General features: G+C 46.8%; 1 long non-coding RNA gene across 1 annotated transcript; it reads left to right on the top strand.

Moving 5' to 3' along the window:
* The first annotated feature begins 394 nt into the window (after nucleotides 1-394).
* On the top strand, nucleotides 395-1,419 carry LOC145546736 (uncharacterized). Its single transcript, XR_014083173.1, has 2 exons — nucleotides 395-714; nucleotides 1,274-1,419. It is a non-coding gene; the product is annotated as an uncharacterized LOC145546736 (long non-coding RNA).
* Nucleotides 1,420-7,224: the final 5,805 nt, after the last annotated feature.

The raw sequence follows: 7,224 nt of genomic DNA, 5'->3' as shown, positions 1-7,224 counted from the left end.
CTTGTCTATAAGGCAGTCCTTGGACTAGATGGTCTCTTAGACCTCATATAATAGCAGTCAGGATAAGCCAGTTTTTGCTGTGATAACAAACAATCTCCCAATCTCAGTGGCTTAAGAAGCAAGGAACCTTCTCACTCCCACTGTATGATCACAGCAGGTCAGCAAGGTCTCAGGCTGATGGAAGCCTCACCTTGACACTTATTTCATGGGGAAGAAAATGTAGCAGATACACACCAGCTTTTCAAGATTTGACCCAAAAGATCATGGATCACTTTCATCTACATTTGTTGGCCAAAGCAAGTTGCAAGGTCACCCACCAAATGCCCAGAAAGGGAGAATGGGGATACTTGGCAACAGTCCTACCAGCCATAGGGTCCTTATATTGTGACAAAACAATACAGAGAGCTGTGTGGGGCAGTGGGGAGGGGAGCACTGGCCAAAGTGGCCTGATGGGAAGACCTGTGGAAGAGGCTGCACTCTGAGAGGCAGGGGTTGGAGCATGCTGGATCTAGAAGGGGTGGTGGGGTCAGAAGCAGGGGTGCAGCAAAGGACAAGAAATGTGAACTTCATGGGGAACTGCCTAGCTTGGCTGAAGTGTAGGTGCATGAAGGGAGGAATAATAAGAGAGAAACCTGAGACCAGATCACGTGGGACTTTGAGTGCCAGGAGAAGGGGCGAGTACCTTGTTTGCTTGGCCTTGACATTTCTGAGCAGGTTTGTGAACATATTGAGTGCTGTGTGGAGAGTACCAGCAGCTCCAGAGAAACAGGGAAAGGAATAGCATGGGTTGTGGTGGGGGACCAGGTCAGAGGCCTCTGCTGTCCTTGGGGCTGGAGATGATGAGGCCCTAAGGCCCTGAGGCTTTATTGTAGGGTGGGCACAGCAAGGGGAATGGGACAAATGCAAGACTACCCGAGAAGGAACCTAGCACAGGTCTCAGCTCCCTAGACCTGGGGCTGTGCAGCCTGTGTTTTCTGGGCGGGAGCAGACAGCCAACAGGGCAGGTGTGATAAGTTTGTGAGTTGCCTGGAGCTTCCTCAGAGGTTCATGCTTTTAAGGACACCTGGGCCTTCTTGGTAAGGAAAGGTGGTAAACTTGAGGGCTTGTAGGGGCTCCCTCTGAACTTTAAGGGGAGAATCAGAGTGGACCCTCCTGCCTGATCTGGAGTCATGGTCAAAGGCACAAGCAATGACCAGAGCCAGACAAAGGGGACCCCATGCATCAGCTGTCCTTCTCTCTCATTCAGTTTCGTTCATTTTTCTCCCGATCTCAGCTTGGCATTTCTCAAGTGGCTGCAGCCGTCCAGAGTTAATCCAGAAAAGATGCTGATGAGGCCCTCCCAGCCCCTGCTGCTTCAGTCCTCCAAGACTCTGAATATGATTATTTAAAGTAATAATGAAAAGCAAAACAGGAAATTCTTATCCGTTTTGGCAGGAAATTCTTTAGCTGTGTGGAAGGTAGAGCTCTGGGGGTCTGGGCCTTCCAGGAACCATTTGGAAGTGATTTATGATCCAAGATGGCGCCAGTCCCTCCTCAACGCCCAAACCACCTCCCCACCCCCTCCGTGTTGGAAGAGGGAGGGATGAGCTGGACCCTGGGAAGCAGGACCTTCATTATCTTGGAATGTGCCTTTCTACTGATAACATGTTCACTGTCTCCACTCATAAGTTATGGTCCTGTTTTCGTCTTGCCCTGGGATGGGAAGTAACAAATTTAGGCAAAAACAAAGATGTTCCTTTTCAAGTTTGAAAAGTTTAATTCCTCAGTGTGGATTATCTTGTGTGGAAGGCTAAGTAATAGGACTTGAAGTAGAAGGCTTATGTTGATCGAGGACACGCGAGTTTCACATGTTGTGATAGACCCTCTCTATGCCTCATTATCTTCTCTAATTGTGGGTATTACTTTCTTCATCTCCCAGATGAGGTAAGTAACTTACCCTCAGTGAGGCTCACTGAGGGTAAGCAACCTGGTCTGAGTCACATAGGTAGTAAAGGGTGGAACCAGAGAATTGTTTTCAATAGACTGAGTTATCTGAGGGCCCAGGCCAGGTTGACTTTGGCCATCAAATGTGCCTGAAATACAGTAGGTTCAATTAAAAACAATAATTCTAGAATGAAAGAATTGTCTGGGAGTGGGAAGGTTGATTATCAGAGCTTTGCTGCAGTGTTATATGTCGAGCCCCCTTGTTTGGTTCCCATAAGCTCTTTTGATTATTTCTAGTATACACAATGCCAGAGAGGACTGATCTCATTCGAATGTTGAAGGATTATTGATTTCTACTAAAGCCAGTGTTATGGGCTGAACTGTGTCCCCTACCCCCCAAATTAACATGAAGTCCTAACGTCCAGGACCTCAGAGTGTGACTGTACTTGGAGATATGGTTTCAAGGAGGTAATTACCATTAAATGACATCATTAGGATGGGACCTAATCCAATATGACCAATGTCCTTATAAAAAGAGACAATCAGGACATAGGCACACACTGAGGAAAGACCATGTGAAGACACATGGAGAAGACAAGCGAAGGAGAGGAGCCTCAGAGGAAAGGAACATGCCCTTGACCTTAGACTTGTAGCCTCCAGAACTGTGAGGAGATACATTTCTGTTGGTTAGACCTCGTAGTCTGCAGCACTCTATTCTGGCAGCGCAAGTGGACTAAGACAGCTAGTCTCTCTGTGTGTCATTTTCAGTGGACATCACAGCCTCGTGTTGGCTCCTGGCATGTTCATGATTGCACTTTGATCCAGGAATCTGCATCAGGACAAGGCCAGTGCTTGAAGCGGTCTGAAGCTCAGCTCAAGCTGAGGGTCACAGGCAGAAGATTTGTGCTTGAACTGGCCTTGTCCACAGACCCACTTCTCCCTCTGTGGTCTGGACGATGTAATGCTTCTATCTGGAAGACCTTTTTAAATGGCCTCCATTGAAAGTGGCGTGTTTACCAGTTCACCATGGACCGGCACTCTGTCGTCGTGCACCTGTATGCTTTACTGGTGTACATTTGAGATAAAACCTCTCTGTCTTCGGCAGCCTCTGTGTATGTGATGCTGGGATAGTGGATCATGCAGCTGAGCCTGTGCTGGGCCCCAAATTAAGGAGGCTTCTCATAGCAAAGGCAGTTCCCTCTGCTGTGAGGCCTCCTCTGTGGCTTGTGTTTGCATCTGGTGTCCGGCCAGCTTGTCTGTCTTCAAGTTTCTTCAAATTCCACCTCTGTGAACTTGGAACTGCCCCCTCTAGTTTCATACTTGGTTAGCACTGACCAGTTTTTAGGTTCTTCCCAGGTCTGACCAGATCAAAATCCCATACTCACCCATTCATTTATTCATTCACTCAACAGTTGTTTATTGCTGGCTCCCCAGATGTCTTTCCAGCTCATTGTTACCTCTGGAGCTGCTAGCTTATTTACAGTGTGGCTAAGAATTGGCAGGCTGTTTTTCTAAGTGAATTGAGAGTCCCTTGGATTGCAAGGAGATCAAACCAGTCAGTCCTGAAGGAAATCAGTCCTGGATGTTCCCTGGAAGGTGTGATGCTGAAGCTGAAACTCCAATACTTTGGCTACCTGAGGCAAAGGACTGACTCATTGGAAAAGACCCTGATGCTAGGAAAGATTGAAGGCAGGAGGAGAAGGGGATGACAGAGGAAGAGATGGTTGGATGGCAGCACCGATTTAATGGACATGAATTTGAGTAAGCTCCGGGAGTTGGTGATGGACAGGGAAGCCTGACGTGCTGCAGTCCATGGGGTCACAAAGAGTCAGACACAACTGAGCAACTGAACTGAACTGAAGTGAATTAGGCTTCTAAGTTATAGGCATTATAGACCCATTTTACAGATGAAGAAATAGAGGCTTGGGGAGCTGAAATTCCTTACCCAGAGTCTCGCGGGTAATAGCAGAGCCAGAAGCTATTCTAGTTCTGTTTTTTTTCAGGATGCCCTGTTTGTGTCTAACTCCTGACAAATATAAAGGGGAGAGATTTGTCAGCCTTGGAGAATTTCCTAAATTCTAAGAAAAGATGCACTAATAAGGAATTGTGTGCCTAAATCCTGCTCCTGTGAAACCACTGTTAAAAGAATTGGACCCAGGCTGGGGGAGGCTGGGGGAGGTGAGAATGTGGGCTCTGCAGGGATGTGGCCAGATGGGAGTGAGAGAAGGTCGGTGGAAGTTCTAGCAAGTCCACCCCTGCCACATGGTGCAGGTCTGAGATCTTGCTGCCCAGGCAGCACTTTGTAAAAATGTTGTGATCCAAAGCAGAGGCCAGGCCTGGGACCTCGGCTGTAAGGAGCTTTACGTGTCAGGGGCTGAAGACTAACAGTGAAAGCTTGATCTTGAGTTGAAGGGCAGAAAGCTAAAAGGTCAGTGACCAGAAGGTTCAAGATAGCCGGAACAAGTTAATCAAGAGCTTCAATGGGGAATAGCAGAAGACACTAAGCTTTCAGCCCTGAGCCAGGCTAACTGAGAAATTGAGAATGTATGTCTATAGTTCATAAACCCAAGTGTCCTTTGTGTACCAAGACACTTCCCAGTGGAAAAAACACTGATGTAGAGAAAGCCTTCCTTTCCAGGTCAGTTGTTCTACCCCTCCCAGGATCCTGTAATTCTCTCTGCGTCCCCATACTGACCCATTTGAATTTTGTAGGATAACCATCTCTTTCCGGTTTGCTTGGGACTTCGCTAGTTTCAATGTTGAAAGTCTCATATCCCAGGAAATTGTTGAGTTAAAGGCAAATCAGGATGGTAGGTCACCCTAAAGATTCCCCCCAACTCCATTGATTCCTTCCTAACCTGTGTACATGCATCCTCTTTGTGAAACAATTTAACTTCCTTTATATATATATATATTTTTTGAACTTTTATTTTTTAATTTGTGGTTGCGCTGGGTCTTCTTTGATGTGCAAGGGCTTTCTTTAGTTGCTGCAAGCAGGGGCTATTCTTCATTGCGGTGTGCAGGCTTCTCATTGCAGTGGCTTCTCTTGTTGTGGAGCACAGGCTCTAGGGCACACGGGCTTCAGTAGTTGTGGTACATGGGCTTAGCTGACCTGCGCATGTGGCTCGAACCCCTGTCCCCTGCTTTGGCAGGCAGATTCCCATCCATTGTACCACCAGGGAAGTCCTCTGCTTCCTATTGAGCTCCTATTCTATTCTTCTTTGTTTATAGATTGCTAAACCTCCCCAACATGTAGTCCCTCATCTCCCTATGTCCCTGTCCCCTTCTGGGTGACTCCTGAACCTCCCCTATCAAACTTCACCAGCCTTTGTTTTTGGTAGCTTTTCTGTTGCATTTAGTACCACTGGGTTCTGAGATCCCGTCTTCTCCTTCCAGTTCTGAAGCTACTGCTGCCTTGTCTCAGGTCTAGGGAGCGACTGTACCCCCCCTGCTCCCTCTGCCTGTCCGGGATGCCCCTCCGGGCTCAGGTCTTGGTCCTGTGCTCTTGCTGATCTGCAAGATGCCTGAAAGAGTCAGGCAGGTGACATGATGTATTTGGCCAACTGAGTAGGGATGGCATGAACCAGAAAGTCTGTGCTCCAGATAGAGAGGTATTCTCTTTAGTAGATTTTCATAAGAGCTGGCTATCCTTGGTTTGTTTTTGGAGTTAGCTGTTATCTGAAGTCCAACGTGGGAATAGGCTATTTCTACCCAAAGGCATGGAAGTAAATCTGGGTATTCCTTAGGCAAGAATTCAAGTATTTCAGGGAAACATCCCATCCTTGTCTTGGGAGAAGAATTCTTGTCCTTACGTTGAGGTGAGAAGGCTCTCTCCTCACCTGACTTTGTGCCCTTCTTCCTCTCAAGCAGGGAATCAAGTTCCTAGTCGCCAGTCAGGACCTTGATGGGGACAGACAAGGAATAGCTTGTTAAGTCCTAGGAGAATTGTTGATGTGGAAAAAAATGCTGCTATCTGATGAAAGGATTTTCACTCATCAGAGACTTATTATTCTTTCCACTGCAATTAAGGTGTAGAATGGAGCAATATCATGATAGTACAATGTCAGCAACTATGGATCAGATAGGTCATGAGACATTTCAGACATGAACAAGGTCAGCAGCCCAACTAAGCTGTTTTAGTGACCAGTGTCACAAGTCCCGAAAGGACTTTGGAGAATAATTTGTTTATTCTTCTGGTCCCTAGTGGAACTGTGTGTAAATAATCTCAGATTTTCTATATTCTAAATGTTTCCCTAAGGAGTTTGAGCCCTTGACTCCTTTCATGAAAAATATTCCTTGATTTCTTTTCAGTTCAGTTCAGTCTCTCAGTCGTGTCCGACTCTTTGCGACCCCATGAATTGCAGCAAGCCAGGCCTCTCTGTCCAACACCAACTCCCGGAGTCTACCCAAACCCATGTCCATCAAGTTGGTGATGCCATCCAACCATCTCATCCTCTGTTGTCCCCTTCTCCTTCCCCCAATCCTACCCAGCATTAGGGTCTTTTCCAATGAGTCAACTCTTCGCATGAGGTGGCCAAAGTATTGGAGTTTCAGCTTCAACATCAGTCCTTCCACTGAACACCCAGGATTGATCTCCTTTAGGATGGATTGATTGGGTCTCCTTGCAGTCCAAGGGACTCTCAAGAGTCTTCTCCAACACCACAGTTCAAAAGCATCAATTCTTCGGCGCTCAGCTTTCTTCGCCGTCCAACTCTCACATCCATACATGACCACTGGAAAAACCATAGCCTTGACTAGACGGACTTTTGTTGGCAAAGTAATGTCTCTGCTTTTGAATATGCTATCTAGGTTGGCCATAACCTTCCTTCCAAGGAGTAAGCGTCTTTTAATTTCATGGCTGCAATCACCATCAGCAGTAATTTTGATTTCTTTAGAAAGCATTTTTTTGGGATATAAAAAGTAGACAAAGTTGTATCTCTCTTCTTGAAAATTCTCCAGTTAGAGAGGGGAAGAAAACAAGAATATTCATAAAAACAGCCAGCCTTCCCATGGCTAATCCCAGCCCTGACACTTCATGGATATCAACCTGGGCCAAGTAACAGTCAGGTCTCATCCGAGTCCATGGAAGGCTGGAGGCTTCTCGGATGGCAGCCCTCAAGGGATCCACTCACTGGGCCTGTGCCACTCTGTCCAGCTCCAAATACCAGCTGATTGCTCCTGACTCATCCAGGCAGTTTGGGAGAAAGCAACAAGAATAGGAAATGTAAGCCTGCTCGTGGTAGCTTAGAGTCTGCTCGACAGACAAAATAAAGACACTTGAGACCCTTAACAAATAGCTCA

The sequence above is a fragment of the Giraffa tippelskirchi genome, chromosome 4 (assembly GCF_054371585.1).
Source record: "Giraffa tippelskirchi isolate mGirTip1 chromosome 4, T2T-mGirTip1v1.2.pri, whole genome shotgun sequence".
NCBI classification, from domain to species: Eukaryota; Metazoa; Chordata; class Mammalia; order Artiodactyla; family Giraffidae; genus Giraffa; species Giraffa tippelskirchi.
This window is presented reverse-complemented; position numbering and strand designations above follow the sequence as displayed.